The following is an 18,534-nucleotide window of genomic DNA, read 5'->3' on the forward strand; positions in this document are numbered from 1 at the left end:
GGAGAATTAAATGACAAACTACTAGAACTAATTAAATGGTTCAGCAAAGTGGCTAACTTAATACCTAAAGACTTAAAATTTTATGTCAGTAATAAAATAGAAAAAAAGAATCCATCAGAATACAGTGAACAAAAGGTGTACAATAATATGAATATTATTGAAAGACATGAAAGTTTTAATTAAATGAAGATTTTCATGTTCCAGGATTGGAAAAATTCAGTGTTTTAATGATAAAATTTTATGACAAAAGTTTTTGATACTGTGCCTATTAAAATACTGATAGGCTGTCCAAATAACTTTATTTGGCCAAAGTATATTATTTTTTGATACACTCTTATGTGCAATTTATTGATATTTTATTTAGAATATATTTCTTATTAGTGACATTGGCATGTAGGATTTTTTGGTACTATATTAATCACATGCTGGTATTTAAAATTATATGAGATCCCTTAAAATAGGGCGCATTTCTCATTTTTTTATGGTCTGAAATAATTGAAGTAACTTTAGAATTATCTGCTCTTTTAAGACTAAATAGAGAACTTGATTGTGAAACTATATTATATGAAGCATTATTATATGTGAATTTTAAATAAAGTGTCTACTCTCTTCCGTGATAATTGAATTACTCATCTTTTCTACTTTTTCTGGTGTCAGTTAATTTATACTTTGCTTGGAAGTCATCCATTTCCAAAAGGTTTTTTAAATTAGTTGTCATTATGTTAGATGTAGAATTCTCTTATGATTTAAAAAATCTGTTCTGCACACATGGTTGTTTCCTTCCTCATTCCTAACCTTACATATTTATTTCTTTCTTTTTTTCCAAATCAGGCTCACAAGGGATTTATTTTCTTGAACTCTTTAAGGAATTGGCTTTGGAGTTTGTTTTTCTAGTATTTTTCAGTTTTAGTTTTTGTGATAGTTCTTCTTCCTACTCTTATTTGTTGTTCTTTTCTAACTTCTAAATATGAATCTATTTTATTTATTTATTAATTTTTGGCTATGTCAGGCCTTAGTTGCAGCACAGGCTTAGTTGCCCTGAGGCATGTGGGATCTTAGTTCCCCCACCAGGGGTCAAACCCCCATCCCTTACATTGGAAGGAGGATTCTCTTTTTATATTTATTTATTTATTTTTGGCTGTGCTGAGTCTTTATTGCTGTTCTCGAGCTGCTTTGTGCAGTTGCAGTGCACCAGCTTCTCATTGCAGTGGCTTCTCTTGTCATGGAGCACAGGCTGGAGGTCACAGGGACTCAGTAGTTGCGCCTCCTAGGCTGTAGAGCACAGGCTCAGTGGTTGCGACACACAGGCTTAGTTGCTCTGCAGCATGTGGAATCTTCCCAAACCAGGGATTGAATGTGTGTCTCCTGCATTGGCTGGTAGATTCTTTATACCACTGAGCCACCAGCGAAGCCCCGGAAGCCAGATTCTTAACCACTGAACTTACCAGGGGAGTCCCTAAACACGAACCTAAGATTCTTTATTTTTTTTAAGTGCCTTCACTTTTAGTCTTTTGTTTTTAATGAAGACATCTTAAAAGCATAAAGGTGCCTTTGAATACCGCACTCTAGGTTGCAGCCCTCTTTGCTTTCTACCCCAACATTCTAGTGGGTGTTCTCCAGTGTAATAACTTTATTTATTTGACTGTGCCTGGTCTTAGTTGCGGCATGTGGGATCCAGTTCCCTGACCAAGGATTGAAACCAGGCCCCCTGCACTGGGGTGTGAAATCTTAGCCACTGGACCACTAGGGAAATCTTGTGATGATCTTAATCACCTCGATTTTGATAAGCCTCAAATTAACTCTTTAGTCTTGGCAGTTTTCCCCGGAACTCTGCACTCTCACATCCAGACATTAACCTCACTTCTCCAATTGATATTTAATGCATATCTCAAGCTTCACATGTCTAAAATTAAACTCTTGATTTTTGCCACCCTCAAAACAGCTCTTCCTATAGTATTCCTCATCTTATGATACCAGCATTCACCCAAGTCACTCAGGTCAGAAACTTTGAAGTCATCTTTGATGCCTTTCTTTCAAACACATTCTACATTAAACCTATCAGCAAATGAGTTCTACTTTAAAATACATACACTGAACCTGATCACTTTTTGCCCCCACCGTAAATACTAACCAAGTCCTAGCCTCCAACATCTTTGCCTGGATTGCTGGCTGAGCGTCCTACCTGGACTCCCTGTGTCTACCCTTGTCACTCTACTGCACAGAAACCAGAGTAACCCTATTGAGTCGCCACTCACTCCTTTGTGCAAAACTGCCCAATGACTTTTCATCATACTTTAAAATAAAATCCTATATCCTTACCATGAGCTGCAAGGCCCTATGCAATCTCTGCCCCAGACTGCCTCCCCAACCCGTCTTCTACCACTGTCCCCCTTTCTCTCACCACTTCTGGCTTCCTCATTTCTCAGATATACCAACTGTATTCCTACCTCTGTGCCTTTACAAAGGCAACTGTCTCTGCCTGGAACCACCATTCCCCTAAAATGTATGTATGACTTGCCCCCTCACTTCATTCTGGGGTAGGATTACCAGATACAACACAGGGTGCTCAGTTAAATTTGAGTTTCAGATAAACAATGAATACTTATTTAGTATGTATGTCTTAAATATTTGTTATCTGAAATCCAAATCGAAATGGTTGTCCTGTATTTTTATTTGCTAAACTGCCCTTTCTTAGAGCTTTTATTGCTTTAGTTCATGGAAGGGACTACCCTTTGCTGGCTCCTGCCTCAGTTTCGGCTCCCCCACTGTTACAAGGCCTTATGGGCCTTCCCCCATAAGGACAGACACCCCCCTCCACCAATGTACTCCACCTGCCTCTTTAGAAAAACTCGAGCCGCCTAGGCCTTCCCCAAGTTCAAAAAACAAAAACCAGAGAAGTGAGAAAATGCAGAAACAAAAGAAAACATTTCACCAAGACAAAATAATAGTCTAGCCATTAAACAGAGTCAAGGACCTTTAGTTCCTTCTCAAGGTCTGTAGATAATATTCTGAGCCAAATCCTTTGAGCTGTTTTTGGACGTAGTTAACTGACTACTGACCCGGAGCACATGGACCCCAGACCAGAAGATTAATGATGTTAACTCTCAGTCAGGATACAGAGGGAGGGAGAGAGAAAACCTGCTTTATATATACATATTTAAAGCCTGCTTTCAGGCTCAAATATATGTTTAGTGTTTTTTTTTTTTTATCTAGCATCTTGGACTTCCCACATGGCTCAGTGGTAAATAATCCGCCTACCAATGCAGGAAACTTGGGTTTGATCCTTGGGTCGGAAAGATCCGTTGGAGAAGGAAATGGCAACCCATTCCGGTAGTCTTGCCTGGGAAATGCCATGTATAGAGGAGCCTGGCGGGCTACAGTTCATGGGACTGCAAAAGAGTCAGACATGACTGAACACTGAAAACAAACAATCTTTTGGTATGTTTGAAACGGGAGGTTTCATTTCTACCTGAGTTCATTGTGCCATCTTGCCCCATAGTTGACATCTCCACACTGCCACTTGTTCCATCTGTATTTCTATGTCTAAAGTATATCTTTCAAAGTTCATTGAACTTCAGTATGTGTCTTATATCCTGCATAACCGTGTTAAGATTACATATACTGACTAATGACATTGAGGTCTAAATGTGCAGCCAGCCCCTCACACCATGTTTATAACTTCAAAGTTTACTTGACAAAAACAGTTTAGCATATAGCTGGAAGTTTATTCTAATGAGTCACAAGGCGATTTGTGTGGAGTCATGGATTTGACTTTCCATTGGTAAAGATTGTATTCCTTCTTTATATATTTCAGGTATCCTGGGAAAGGACTTTGCAGTGATGAAGTAAAATCCATGTTTTATGGCCAGATGAGAGTAATTTAAATATAAAACTTTTCTTTGGCCACTTTGGCATTCTCTCCTCCCTTTAGTATTTGTTGTCTACATTAACCAGACCCCCTAAGGAGAGAGTATTCCTTCTTAATCCTGTAAGGGGTCACTGGCCCATGACCCACTGCTTGCTTTATTTACATTTGGACTGTGTAAACTGTAAATGATACATCACTTGATGTATAACCCTTTGTCTCAAAAACTTACATAATTGTACTTCCTTATATAATTTGAGTCTTCTGAAAAAAATGTCTCTTCAGGCTGGCTGGAATAAAATTTTCAATTTCTTTCTTGGTTTGACTACTGATTTTTTTTTTTTTTTTCATTGACAGTAGGTTCCTAAAACCCAGGTCTACTATCTCTTTGCTTTCCCTTTTTCCCTGCCAGAGATCACCCCGGCCTCTTCACACCCTAACTTTAGGCTGCCCACCTAGTTCTCAGGTATCAGGAGTGGATGGAGTCAGCTACGAGGGCTTTTGCAGTGGAGGGGAAAAAGAGGTCTCTTCCTTGAAATGAGGAACCCCTAGGGTGAGCACAATAAGGCTTGAGAACAGGAAACAAATTATTTCCATCCACGTTAGCTCTGGTCAGCCCTCTCAACAACAGCAAATTGGAAGACAGAGTTTCCAGGACCGGAAGTGCAAGAGCCAATCAGATCGCAGCCAGGCAGCCCTAGTCCTCTTAGGGTCTTACCTCAATTTCCTGCCGAAGAAGTTCCAAGTTAGTACCAACGATGCTTTTCTTGCTCCCTGGGCTTTTCTTTCTTTACATGCCTGTCTCCTTCTCTTTAAGCCGTAAGTTTTGAGCACCTCTGATACACCGCTCTTTCTTCCTCTGCTGAAACTCATAGAATTTCAGAGTCGTGAAAGAAACCTTAGCATCAAGGTCAAAGGTCTTGTTTTACAGATGGTCAGAAACACAGAGGGTTATCTCTATTGCCTTACCTGCGTGAGCTTTGTAGAAACTCCCATCATTCGTCGTCTGTAAATTTTCATCAGTTTTTGGGTCTCAGTGTAAGCTTCATCTGAGAGCAAGGGCGACATCTTGATGGGAAGAGAAGATGATAATAGGTTTCCTGTATGACAAATACAGGAGAAAACTCGGGGATGCTCCGTGTGTAATGGGTTTTCAATCAATTCAGGACATGTTTGTAAACATCTTTGTAAGGGCATCAGGGAGACAAGAGAAAGGAGACCCATTTAACAACAGATGCTGCCAGTACCCTGGAAGAGCATTCTTGGGTGAATCATTAAATGGTGTCCTGTGTGCCAGTGATGTTAAGTTAGGGATGTAGGATTTTTGGCAAGTGCCTGCACCTCCCGCACCTCACCTGGGCAATAATAATGGTGCAACAAACATAGGAGTATGTATATCTTTTCTAATTAGTGTTTTCTTTTTCTTCAGGTAAATACCTGGAGATGGAATTGCTAGATCATATGGTGGTTCTATTTGTAGGTTTTTGTGAGGAACCTCCATACTGTTCTCCATAGTGCCTCCACCAGTTTATATTCCCACCAAGAGTGCGTGAGGGTTCCCTTTTCTCCACATCCTCCCCAGCACTTGTATCTTGTCTTTTGGATAGCAGGCACGAAGTGGGATCTCTTTGTGGTCCTGATTTGCATTTCCCTGATGATTACTAATGTCAAGCATCTTTTCATGAATCTGTTGGCCATCTGTATGTCATCTTTGGAAAAATGTCTATTCAGGTCCTCTGCCCATTTTTTAAACGTGTCATTTTTGTTTTGATGTGAGGTATCTGAGTTCTTTGTAGTTAACCCCCTGCGAGATATATTATTTGCAAATATCTTCTCCCATTCCGTCGATTTAATTTTAGCAGCAGCGTTAACTTTCAATCGTTTCTATTCTTTGTTACGCTTTCATAGCATCAGTTGTTGTTTTCAGTGTGCGGTTTTCTCATCCTGTGTGTGTATGTGTGTGGGTGCACACATATGGATGCATGTTCTCGCCTGTTCCCTGAAGTAACTGTTTCCTTTAGGGTCTGTTGTTTCAGTCTTTATGTTGAAAGCTTCTTCAACTGTCTGGGGGAATCTTGACTGTGTATATATAAGAATGAGGTGGACGTGAGCTCCCTGTACTGGGTAAGACTTGTCACTTGGCCAAGATGATGGGACAGGAATGCTGATATTCTGAATGGAAGGATGCAGGATATTTTCTATGGAGCCCGTGAATTTATTTAGTGAATAACATTTCAGTGTTTAATGTGTATAAACATCTTGGGAAGTTCTAAGTGTTGTTCCTCCCGTCACCCTTCACTCTTGAAGTACTTGACTGTAAGGCATGCTGGTAGGAGGGAGGGACCACTGTTTTCATATGTGGATTCTTGGCCCTGTATCGCCCTCCTGGACTCAGTGGTTCCTGATACTTCCTAGTTCTGGATCCTTCTAGTGTTCTGTAGGTTGAATTAACTTCTTCCTTGGCATGTCTCTCACCCTCTACAGTTCCTTCTACTTTTCCTTATCAAGTATCGTGCCCGCATCAACTTTCTATGTCCCAGAATTTTTTTTTTTATTTCTCACTTATAGTTCTTATCCCATTCTTCTGTTTAGATCTTTATGGCTCTTTTTGTTTCTTAGATGTTATTTTAACAAGATCTTAAGAGAGTGAGATGATAAATCAATGTTTTCAGCCTCCCAAATATAACCAGACAATTCTATATCACTGCTTTATAATTATTACCATTAAAAACAACTAAAAGACCATCATGAATTAACTGGTTTATTCATGCAAGAAATACTAGGATTCATTAAAAATGATGTGACTGCATTTTGACATCAATAACTAGGCAGGATGAGTATGGGAAAAAGGCAAATTACAAAGCACCAAGTTATAGAAATATAAACTAGATACACACATGTGACTAGGGGGAGAGGGGAGCCCAGTTATAACAGTGGTTAAATCTGAGAGGCAATAGCCAAAGTTATTTGTTTTTTTAATTTCTTTAGACATCTCTGTATCTTCTGAACTTTAGAACAGTTCAGTTCAGTTCAGTTGCTCAGTCGTGTCCAACTCTTTGCAACCCCATGGACTGCAGCACACCAGGCTTCCCTGTCCATCACCAACTCCCAGAGCTTGCTCAAACTCATGTCTATTGAGTTGGTGATGCCATCCAGCCATCTCATTCTCTGTCGTCCCTGTCTCCTCCCACCCTCAATCACTCCCAGCATCAGACTCTTTTCCAGTGAGTCAACTCTTCTCATGAGGTGGCCAAAGTATTGGAGTTTCAGCTTTAGCATCAGTCCTTCCAATGAACACCCAGGATTGATCTCCTCTAGAATGGACTGGCTGGATCTCCTTGCAGTACAAGGGACTCTCAGGAGTCTTCTCCAGCACCACAATTCAAAAGCATCAATTCTTCAGCAATCAGCTTTCTTCACAGTCCAACTCTCACATCCATACATGACCACAGGAAAAACCATAGCCTTGACTAGACGGACCTTCATTGGAAAAGTAATGTCTCTGCTTTTTAATATGCTATCTAGGTTGGTCATAACTTTCCTTCCAAGGAGTAAGCGTCTTTTAATTTCATGGCTGCAATCAGCATATGCAGTGATTTTGGAGCCCCCCAAAATAACTGTTTCCACTGTTTCCCCATCTATTTCCCATGAAGTGATGGGACCAGATGCCATCATCTTTGTTTTCTGAATGTTGAGCTTCAAGCCAACCTTTTCACTCTCCTCTTTCACTTTCCTCAAGAGGCTTTTGAGTTCCTCTTCACTTTCTGCCATAAGGGTGGTGTCATCTGCATATCTGAGGTTATTGATATTTCTCCCGGCAATCTTGATTCCAGCTTGTGCTTCTTCCAGCCCAGCGTTCCTCATGATGTGCTCTGCATATAAGTTAAATAAGCAGGGTGACAATATACAACCTTGACGTACTCCTTTTCCTATTTGGAACCAGTCTGTTGTTCCATGTTCTAACTGTTGGTTCCTGACCTGTATACAGGTTTCTCAAGAGGCAGGTCAGGTGGTCTGGTATTCCCGTCTCTTTCAGAATTTTCCACAGTTTATTGTGATCCACACAGTCAAAGGCTTTGGCATAGCCAATGAAGCAGAAATAGATGTTTTTCTGGAACTCTCTTGCTTTCTCCGTGATCCAGCGGATGTTGGCTATTTGATCTCTGGTTCCTCTGACTTTTCTAAAACCTGCTTGAACATCTGGAAGTTCACGGTTCACATATTGCTGAAGCCTGGCTTGGAGAATTTTGAGCATGACTTTGCTAGCATGTGAGATGAGTGCAATTGTGGGGTAGTTTGAGCATTCTTTGGCATTTCCTTTCTTTGGGATTGGAATGAAGACTGACCTCTTCCAGTCCTGTGGCCACTGCTGAGTTTTCCAAATTTGCTGGCATATTGAGTGCAGCACTTTCACAGCATCATCTTTCAGGATTTGAAATACCTCAATTGGAATTCCATCACCTGCACTAGCTTTGTTCGTAGTGATGCTCTCTAAGGCCCACTTGACTTCACATTCCAAGATGTCTGGCTCCAGGTGAGTGATCACGCCATCGTGATTATCTTCATCGTGAAGATCTTTTTTGTACAGTTCTTCTGTTTATTCTTGCCACTCTTCTTAATATCTTCTGTTTCTGTTAGGTCCATACCATTTCTGTCCTTTATCGAGCTCATCTTTGCATGAAATGTTCCCTTGGAAACTCTAATTTTCTTGAAGAGATCTCTTGTTTTTCCTATTCTGTTGTTTTCCTCTATTTCTTTGCGTTGATCGCTGAGGAAGGCTTTCTTATCTCTCTTTGCTATTCTTTGGAACTCTGCATTCAGATGCTTATATCTTTCCTTTTCTCCTTTGCTTTTCACTTCTCTTCTTTTCACAGCTATTTGTAAGGCCTCCCCAGACAGCCATTTTGCTTTTTTGATTTCTTTTCCATGGGGATGGTCCCTGTCTCCTGCACAATGTCACGAACCTCCGTCCAGAGTTCATCAGGCACTCTATCAGATCTAGTCCCTTAAATCTATTACTTACTTCCACTGTATAATCATAAGGGATTTGATTTAGGTCATATCTGAAAGGTCTAGTGGTTTTCCCTACTTTCTTCAATTTAAGTCTGAATTTGGCAATAAGGAGTTCATGATCTGAGCCACAGTCAGCTCCCAGTCTTGTTTTTGCTGACTGTATAGAGCTTCTCCATCTTTGGCTGCAAAGAATATAATCAATCTGATTTCGGTATTGACCATCTGGTGATGTCCATGTGTAGAGTCTTCTCTTGTGTTGTTGGAAGAGGGTGTTTGCTATAACCACTGCGTTCTCTTGGCAAAACTCTGTTAGCCTTTGCCCTGCTTTATTCCGTGCTCCAAGGCCAAATTTGCCTGTTACTCCAGGTGTTTCTTGACTTCCTACTTTTGCATTCCAGTCCCCTATAATGAAAAGGACATCTTTTTGGGGTGTTAGTTCTAAAAGGTCTTGTAGGTCTTCATCGAACCGTTCAACTTCGGCTTCTTCAGCATTACTGGTTGGGGCATAGACTTGGATTACTGTAATATTGAATGGTTTGCCTTGGAAACGAACGGAGATCATTCTGTCGTTTTTGAGATTGCATCCAAGTACTGCATTTTGGGCTCTTTTGTTGACCATGATGGCTACTCCATTTCTTCTAAGGGATTCCTGCCCACAGTAGGAGATATAATGGTCATCTGAGTTAAATTCACCCATTCCAGTCCATTTTAGTTCACTGATTCCTATAATGTCGACATTCACTCTTGTCATCTCTTGTTTGACCACTTCCAATTTGCCTTGATTCATGGACCTAACTTTCCAGGTTCCTATGCAATATTGCTCTTTACAGCATCGGACCTTACTTCTATCACCAGTCACATCCACAACTGGGTATTTGTTTCACTTTGGCTCCATCCCTTCATTCTTTCTGGAGTTATTTCTCCACTGATCTCCAGTAGCATACTGGGCACCTACCGACCTGGGGAATACCTCATTCAGTATCCTATCATTTTGCCTTTTGATACTGTTCATGGGGTTCTCAAGGCAAGTATACTGAAGTGGTTTGCCATTCCCTTCTCCAGTGGACAACATTCTGTCAGACCTCTCCACCATGACCCATCGTCTTGGGTGGTCCCACCGCATGGCTTAGTTTCATTGAGTTAGACAGGGCTGTGGTCCATATGATCAGATCAACTAGTTTTCGGTAAGTTATGTTTATTTTTGTTATCATTGTGACCATTATAATGCTATGGCCTGAATTGTATTCCCTGCCAAATTTATATATGAAGCCATAATCCCCCAATGTGATAGTATTTGGAGGTGGGACCATTGGGAAATAATAAGGTTTAGATGAGATCTTGAAAGTGGGGCCCTTGTGGTGGGATTAGTGCCCTTATACGAAGAGAAACCAAAGAGTTCTCCCCCCTCCCCGTTAGTGTGAGGAAATAGCAATGACAAGAAGACAGTCATCTAAAAGCCAGGACAAGAGCCCTCAGCAGGCCTCCACTGTGCTGGTACCCTGATCTCAGACTTCTTGCTATAAGTTCTGAAAGAAAAGCTGTCAAGCTAGAATTCTTTACCAATTCTATACCTTCTTTCAAAAACAAAAAGTGAAATACAAACTTTTTTAGACCTATTAAAGCTAAAAGAATTCATCAGCAGCAGACCCTCCCTGCAAGAATTATTAGAGGAAGCCATTCAGGCAGAGGGAAAATAGCACCAGATGGAAACCTAGATCTACTCAAAGAAATGAAGCACCTTAGCAATGATAACTACATGGATGGGTATATTTTTCTCAAGCAGAACAACCTGTTCTTAGGAAGAGCCAGTCTGTTCTTATGACACCAGAGAACTGAAACAGAGTTAAGATACTATATTTTTCCAATTTCTGCTTAGGATTAGACATGGATTGTTTCCTCCTGTAGTATAACTTCCTTGACTGAGAGAAAACATTTGGAAAGTCATCTCTGTGACTTTAGCCAACAGTTTGTTAGTGATTATCCATTCCTTCACTAACTTGGAGTGTACAAAGCAGTAGGAGGCAAACTGTTTTCTTAATTTGTCTTCAGTGTTTCACCTTGCTTGTTGCTGTGGTTATGAAATGAACAAATTCTGTCTTCACTCTGAGATACAAAATTAAGAACACTAGTTCACCAAAAGTTTTAAAAACAAAGGTGAACTTGTGCTTGGTGGATTGTATAAGTATCAGGATTAAAAACAAAATTTTCTGTTTAAACTACCACTTCAGTTCAGTTCAGTTCAGTTCAGTCACTCAGTCATGTCCGACTCTTTGCGACCCCATGAATCACAGCACACCAGGCCTCCCTGTCCATCACCAACTCCCGGAGTTCACTCAAACTCATGTCCATCGAGTCGGTGATGCCATCCAGCCATCTCATTCTCTGTATACATGTACTATGAGTTCCTTTATTGATCCCACAATTGTCTTTTTCGAGATTTTCATTGGGTTCTCCATTTCAGCCTCACATATAGCTTTACTGCTTACTTTCCAAACTTCAGTGTGATCATTTCTCATCTATATGTGTCTTCATTGTATGTTTGAAACACTGAATGTTTCATTTAGGATTACGTACAGATAAAAACTCATTATCTTTTGAAGAGATCACATTATGACAATGATCCATGATAAAAGAGTATTTTAGAGAAAAGATGGTTCTCTTTTGTTACAGCCTGTTTATTGGTTGGGTCAACCATTTAGCATTCCACTGGCGGCAGGAACCAGCCGTGGGGCAGGGAGAGTGACATAATCCAGAGCAAGGGATCAATAGGCGCTCTGTGCTTTTCCTAGGCTGTGGCAGAGGTCAGTTGGTGAAACACCACCCTCTTATCCAGATGCCATGAGAGAAGCCCCACCTGGCCACTGGGGAAGTTAGGAATGATTATGAAAGACAAGAACAACATTGGTGGTGATCTTCCTGATTTGAAGATCTCTAAATGTATTCTCATGGGATGACCTCGAATAAAGATGAGAGAAGGAGCTTTATATGTACTAAAACAGAAGTGAAACCTCATAAAGATGTATGTTCTGTTCTCTCAGTAGCTTATTAGCCAAACAAACCAGTTCCTCTTTTACTCGTGGGGTGAACTGTCTTGATTGTGCCTTTTGAACCTTGAAAAAGACCCCTTAAAATCGTTCTCTCTAAACGCTTACCTGTCCTTGCATTGAGAGCATCAAATCGATTAATGGTACAGCATTTTGAAAGAGTATAAAATGAATATGAGTAAAGAACTAGGGTGGAAGAAATCTTTACTCTCAACTCGTTTCATTTAGGAAAGGAGATTTAACTAGGACAGCCCAGTGAAGAGGATTCTCATGTATCTTTACCTCAATCTGTCTTTTATGTCCCCATCTTTTTATTCTGCCTGCCACTGCCTCAGTTCACAGTCATCTCTTAATTATTCTTGTGTTCTCACCCAGCTACCCCAAAAACCTGCTTCTCCATTATCCTTCAAACTGGCCTCTAGTTATTCTCTAAAACTTATCTCCGGTCAGATTCTCTCCATGATATTTAAGGTCTCTTGCAATGTACTTTTCAGGGTTGTTTTAAACATTAACTTTGTAATGTCTGACACATAGATTTCAGAATATCTGGTGTAGTGAAATAATAATAGCAGCAACAGTAGCTGTAGGCTAAAAATTCATTTAAATTCATTTCCTAGACTGAGGACCATCAGTTTCAGTATCTAAAAGAGAATACCTGCAGAGAAATCATTCTTATAAATCCAGAGAAGTCATGCTGTTAAAGGCAGCCTAGTGGATGGAGCAGAAGTCGAGACACATGTTTGTTTCCCTCCTGTTTCTCCATGAAGTGCTGATACAGTCCCAGACTGTAACCTCCAAGAGAGGTGGGACCACATGTTTTATTTGTTTTGCCTTCTATTTTTTCTTCTCCTACTGTATTAGTGAGGGGGTTCCCTGATGTCTCAGCAGATAAAGAATCCCCCTGCAATGCATGAGACACGGGTAGCATCCCTGGTTGGGAGGATCCCCTGGAGGAGGGCATGGCAACCCACTCCAGTATTCTTGCCTGGAGAATCCCATGGACAGAGGAGCCTGGCGGGCTATGGTCCATGGGGTTGCAGAAGAGTTAGACATGACTGAGCATGCCCACACACATACACACACTGTACTAGTGAAGGAAAACCAGACCATGTCACCTCAAAATATGCCACTTTGGAATACTGATGATGTTGAATTAAAGGCAAGAGGAAATAGCAGGTATAAGAAGAACACTCTGACCCTCCTTTTCTTTCTGGAAGCTGGAGCTAAAACTCCCACATGAAAAGTACTTTCCCTGTACCAGGAGGAAGGAAGACATTCTCACCACCAGCGGTGGGGAATATGGGGCGGAGAAATCTATCCAGGCAAATTTTGTTAAACCAAACTTCATCTTCTTAGTTACTTCTTGAGTAGGAAGAATTCACTTTTTCCCTGAGTGAGTCTCCATTACTCTCACACTAGTAGCACATTCACAAACTTCTGACACCAGATTGTGTGGCGTTTTGCCCACACCAAGCAATTTTGTGAAACCAGCTGCATCTCCTACAATTTGACTCGTTCTGACACTGTCTAACTGGAGACAGCATCAGATCCCGCAGGTTAAGGGCTCAGCCCCACGAGACTGCCCCCCATGTCAGCTGTCAATCTCAAGTACTAGGTCCTCAGGTTTCCTACAATTTCTGTCTGACTTGCCTATAAATTGGAGCTTCCCATGTCCTCCCCTGACTCCACCTTGGATTCAATTAATTTTTATAATGGTTCATAAAACTCAAGAAAACAATTTACTTACTGTTGTAAAAAATTAATAAACAGAAACCTTAACTAAATAGAATTGGGAAACCAGAAGAGGGAGTTGTCACGTCCTGTAAAGGTTGTTCAGTTGCTAAGTTGTGTCTGACTCTTTGCGACCCGGTGGACTGCAGCACACCCGACTGGTCCTGTAATGGTATCTAAGCCTAATAGAAAGAAAGCAGGCTCTTCTTTCCTGGAAAGCACTCAGCCAATGAAAAACCCTGGACTCTGCTTGCTCTAGCCCTCTGAACTTCCTTTTCTTCCCAAGAAAAGCATTCTCCTTCCCTTGCCTGATGGGGACATGCATGTGGCTCTACCAGGGTTGCAGACCTTGGATTGCCGTTCTCTGCTGATCCCAAATAAACCCATCTTTGCCTGAGAAATACCTGGCAGTCTGTTTGTTTCAAGTCATCACCGTGTATCACTTTGTTAGGAAAGGATATGATGAAGGATACAGGTGAACATCCAGATGAAAGAGATGCAGGGCAAGGTATATGGGAAAGGGCTGGGAGCTTCCATGCTCTCTCTCAATAGCTCCAGGTGTTCACCAACCTATAAGCTCTGTGAACTCAATACTTCTGGAATTTTTAGGGAAGCTGCATAATGGGTCAGTAGGCATGGTGTATCATTAACTCCATTGCTAGTCCCCCTCCCCTCCCTGAAGAATAGGAGGTGAGGCTGAAAATTTCAAGTTTTCCCTTTAGGGCCCTCCCCCATCTATCCAGCATGGGATGGCTAAACCTCATGCAAAAAGCCACAGAACTTCTTGGCTCAAGACATCAGTGGATAAATTTTAGAATGGAGAAGCTGGAAATTGAGGGGGGAGTATCCCAGAAAGAAGGTAGCTACAGAGAGGGGAATCCCCTAAATCTGCAGGTAAAATCCCTACAAATCATTGGATAACTCTTTACTGCAACCCACTGGGTGAGACTCCAAGGAGCCCAGTGGAAAGCAACAGCTGAAAGGGAGATATTTCAGCTGCTGTCACCTGCAAGGGAGATGGAATATGTAGTTTGATTTCAACAAACTTAAAGGGGCTTCGTGAATCCCTTTGGACCGCTCACTGAAATCCCACAGGGGCTGTTCCTTACTAGACTATGGGCTAGGACTAAGGAATACACCCTAATAAAAATGGTGAAACTTAGACTCACCATAATAGAGGGTTGAACCAGAACTCCACAAGCTTGATATCAAGTCCAAGCTATTAATTTGGCAGCTTGCTAATATAAAAATCAATATTCTTCAGGGGAAGATAAAAGAATACAGAATCTGTACAATGTATCATCTCCAGTGTCCATTATACACATTTTAAAAATCCTAGACATGCAAAAAAAAAAGGAAAACGTAACTCAACATCATTAGAAAAACTAGACAATGACAGTGTATACCCACACCACCCAAATGTGGGGGGTGAAAAAACCTTTAAGCATTTATTTTAAATATCTACAAAAACCTTTATGCAAAAGATAGTAATAATGAACAGATAGATAATCTTAGAGAAAGGAAAATTATATTTAAAATAAAATTCTAAAGCTGCAAATAAGAAAACAGTTAAATGAGTGAGTTTATTAACAGCAAGTCAAAGTTGTCAGAAGAAAGAGTCAGTGAAATTAAAAAAATACCAAGAGACATCTCAGTCAAAAGACTGAGAATAAAGACTGAAAAAAAAATGACATATCAAACAGAATTAAGGTGATGATACTAATTGGAGTTAAAAATGAGAGGAGAGGGAAAACAAGGTAGAAAAATGTCAAGAAATAATGGCAAAAAATCCCTGAATTTGGTAAAGACAAAAATGTATGTATTCAAAAATCTCAAGGCACCACAATGAGTTATATATAAAGACAACCATTCCTAGGTACAGTCACAGTCATGCTCCTGAAAACGAGTGTGAAATCTGAATAGCAAAGATAAACAGTACATGACATGCTGGAGTTATCTTTAATAACTTAATAATAGTTGTCTTTGACTTCTCACCAGAAACTATCAAGGTCAGATGACAGTGAGGGTAAATCTTCAAACTGCTGAAAGCAAAGATTAACCAATAGTATGAATGAAGATGAAATACAGTTACTCTCAAATCAAAGAATTCAGCACCAGCAGATGTGCACCGCAAGAAATGCTGAAGGGAATTCTTCAGGCTAACGGGAAATGATATCAGGGAAAATCTTAGACTTTCAAGAATGATGAAGAGGATCAGAAATGGTAAATATCTGGGTAAATATGAAAGACTTTTCTTCCTGCTTTCTTTAAAATACAGGACAGTTTAAAGCAAAAGTTATGACATTAGCTTGTGGAGCTTATACTGTGTATATATATGATGCATATAACAAATAGAGGATTGTAGTAAATGGACCTGTTTGGTTACAAGGCTTCTACATTTTATGTAAAGTCATACAATATCATCACTAAGTAGACTGTGGAAATTAAAATAGTTACACTGTAATACTGGAGAAACTACTAAAATATTAATATATACAGAGAGGTACAGCTGTCAATAAATAAAATTAAGTTCTTTAAAAAAAAACGTTGAATATGCCCAAAGAAGTCAGGAAAGAGAGAAGAAAGGAACAAATATCAGAAGGGAAAAAAACAAATACTATATCAAAATCCAACCATATCAATTATTACATTAAATATCTATGGAACAAATGGTTCTATTTTAAAGGCGGAGATTGCCAAAATAAAAAAGCAAGACTTAACTGTGCTCTGTCTAGGAGAGATGCACTTTAAAAAAAGATACAGATAGATCAAAAGTGAATGATAAAAGATAACAACTACAAATAATGAGCTAATATCAGAGAAAGTGAAAGTCGTTCAGTCGTGTCTGACTCTCTGCTGTATAGTCCATGGAATTCTCCATGCCAGAATACTGGAGTGGTAGCCTTTCCCTTCTCCAAGGGATCTTCCCAACCCAGGGATCAAACCCAGGTCTCCTGCATTGCTGGCAGATTGTTTACCAGCTGAGCCACCAGGGAAGTCTGAGAATACTGGAGTGAGTAGCCTATCCTTTCTCCAGGGGATCTTCCTGACCCAGGAATCGAACCAAGGTCTCCTGCAATGCAGGCGGATTCTTTACCAACTGAGCTACTAGGGAAGCCCCATCAGATAAAATAGACCTCAAAGCAAAATTTATTAGCAGAGAGAGGAGCGACATGCATAACTGATCGTGTGTGTTAGTTCTTCAGTTGTGTTTGACTCTTTGCGACCCCATACACTGTAGCTTGCCAGGCTCCTCTGTCCATGGGATTCTCCAGGTAAGAATACTGGAGTAGGTTGCCATTTCCTCCTTCAGGGGATCTTCCTGACTCAGGGATCGAACCTGGGTCTCCCACATTGCAGGCAGACTCTTTAGAGTTTGAGCCATGAGAGAAGCCCACGCATAACCATGAAGGGCCAATTCATCAGAAAGACATAACAATAATCAAATATCTAATAACAGAATTTTAACATCCACTAGGCAAAATTTGACAGAATTGAAGGGAGAAATGGAGAGTCTCACAATCATAGTTGAAAGTTTTATTCAGTTCAGTTCAGTTCAGTCGCTCAGTCGTGTGTGACTCTGCGACCCCATGAATCGCAGCACGCCAGGCCTCCCTGTCCATCACCAACTCCCAGAGTTCACCCAAACTCATGTGTGTCGAGTTGGTGATGCCATCCAGCCATCTCATCCTCTGTTTTATTATCCCTCTATTAATTAATTGAAAATCTACACAAGAAGTCAGTAAAGACACAGACTATCTGAGCAACATTGTCAATCACCTTGATCTAACTAACAGTTACAGAATACCATACCCTAAATGTACAATGAACATTTTCAAGTGCATGTAGTATATTCACCGATATAGACCATATGTTAGTCAATAAAACCAAATATCAACAAATTAAAAGGAACTGAAATCTGTATGGAGTTTGTTCTCAGGGCATTTGGGTACCCTGGAGCCCAGTAAGGGAAGAAGGGTAGGTCCAGAGAGCAGGTACAAATGGCAGTGCCAGCAGAAGCGGGTGTGGGGTGGGGGCTGAACACCCTGGAGGAGGGGAGAGAGGTGGGTGAGGGCACCAGTTACCCACTCAAGGCTCCAGCCGTTCAGTTTCTGGCTGCTGCCTGTTCCCAGAGCTCCCAGGAGTGGGGAGGGCTGCCATCAGATTGGCACAGACGGTGATGCTCAGCACGGGGCCCTGGGACTTCCTGCTTGGCTCCTTTATCTGTCTCAGGGGCGGACAGCCATCCTTCCCCGCTCTGGCCACAGAAGGAGAGCACCTAGCAAGGAACAGAAGTGACTGCTGCAAGGTGAGCTGCTCGAGCTGGGGGCAGGATGCCAGTGGGGGCACTGGGCCGAGAGGGAGGGCATGACCAAAGGCTTTCACAGGAAGAAAGGGGCAGCCCCAGGGTGTGCTGGGGGCTTAAAGGAAGGGCCTGTTCTGCCCCAGTGGGGAGCCTCTGGCTGGACATGACTGGCTGAGAGCAGTGACCCCAGAAACTTGCTTCCCACAGAGGGACCTTTGTCCAGGGCTTAGACCAAAGAGGGACAGGAGGGTCTAGAAATTCAGGCCAGCCCACAGCCACCCCACCAAAGGCCGCCACAAGCCCTGACCCCAGTGGTAGTACCCCACTGAGTGGGGGTCCTTCAGGGATCTCTGGGGGAAGGGCAGGGCCCCCAAGGAGACTACCGGTCACCCCCACACCCAGTTGCAGGGCCACTCTCACAACTGGTCCTCTGAAATTCTCCATCAGGGTGAGGGGAGAAAGAGCCCAGGTCTCCAGCGAGAAGCCCCAGTGTGGTGGGCAGCATTGCCAGGCCAGGTGCCCAGAAAGCAGGACAGTCTGTCCCCGGGGCTCTTGCTCTTTGCTCCTTTTCTTAC

The sequence above is a fragment of the Moschus berezovskii genome, chromosome 21 (genome assembly GCF_049115385.1).
Source record: "Moschus berezovskii isolate FMDL1 chromosome 21, NW_MosBer_1.0, whole genome shotgun sequence".
NCBI lineage: Eukaryota > Metazoa > Chordata > Mammalia > Artiodactyla > Moschidae > Moschus > Moschus berezovskii.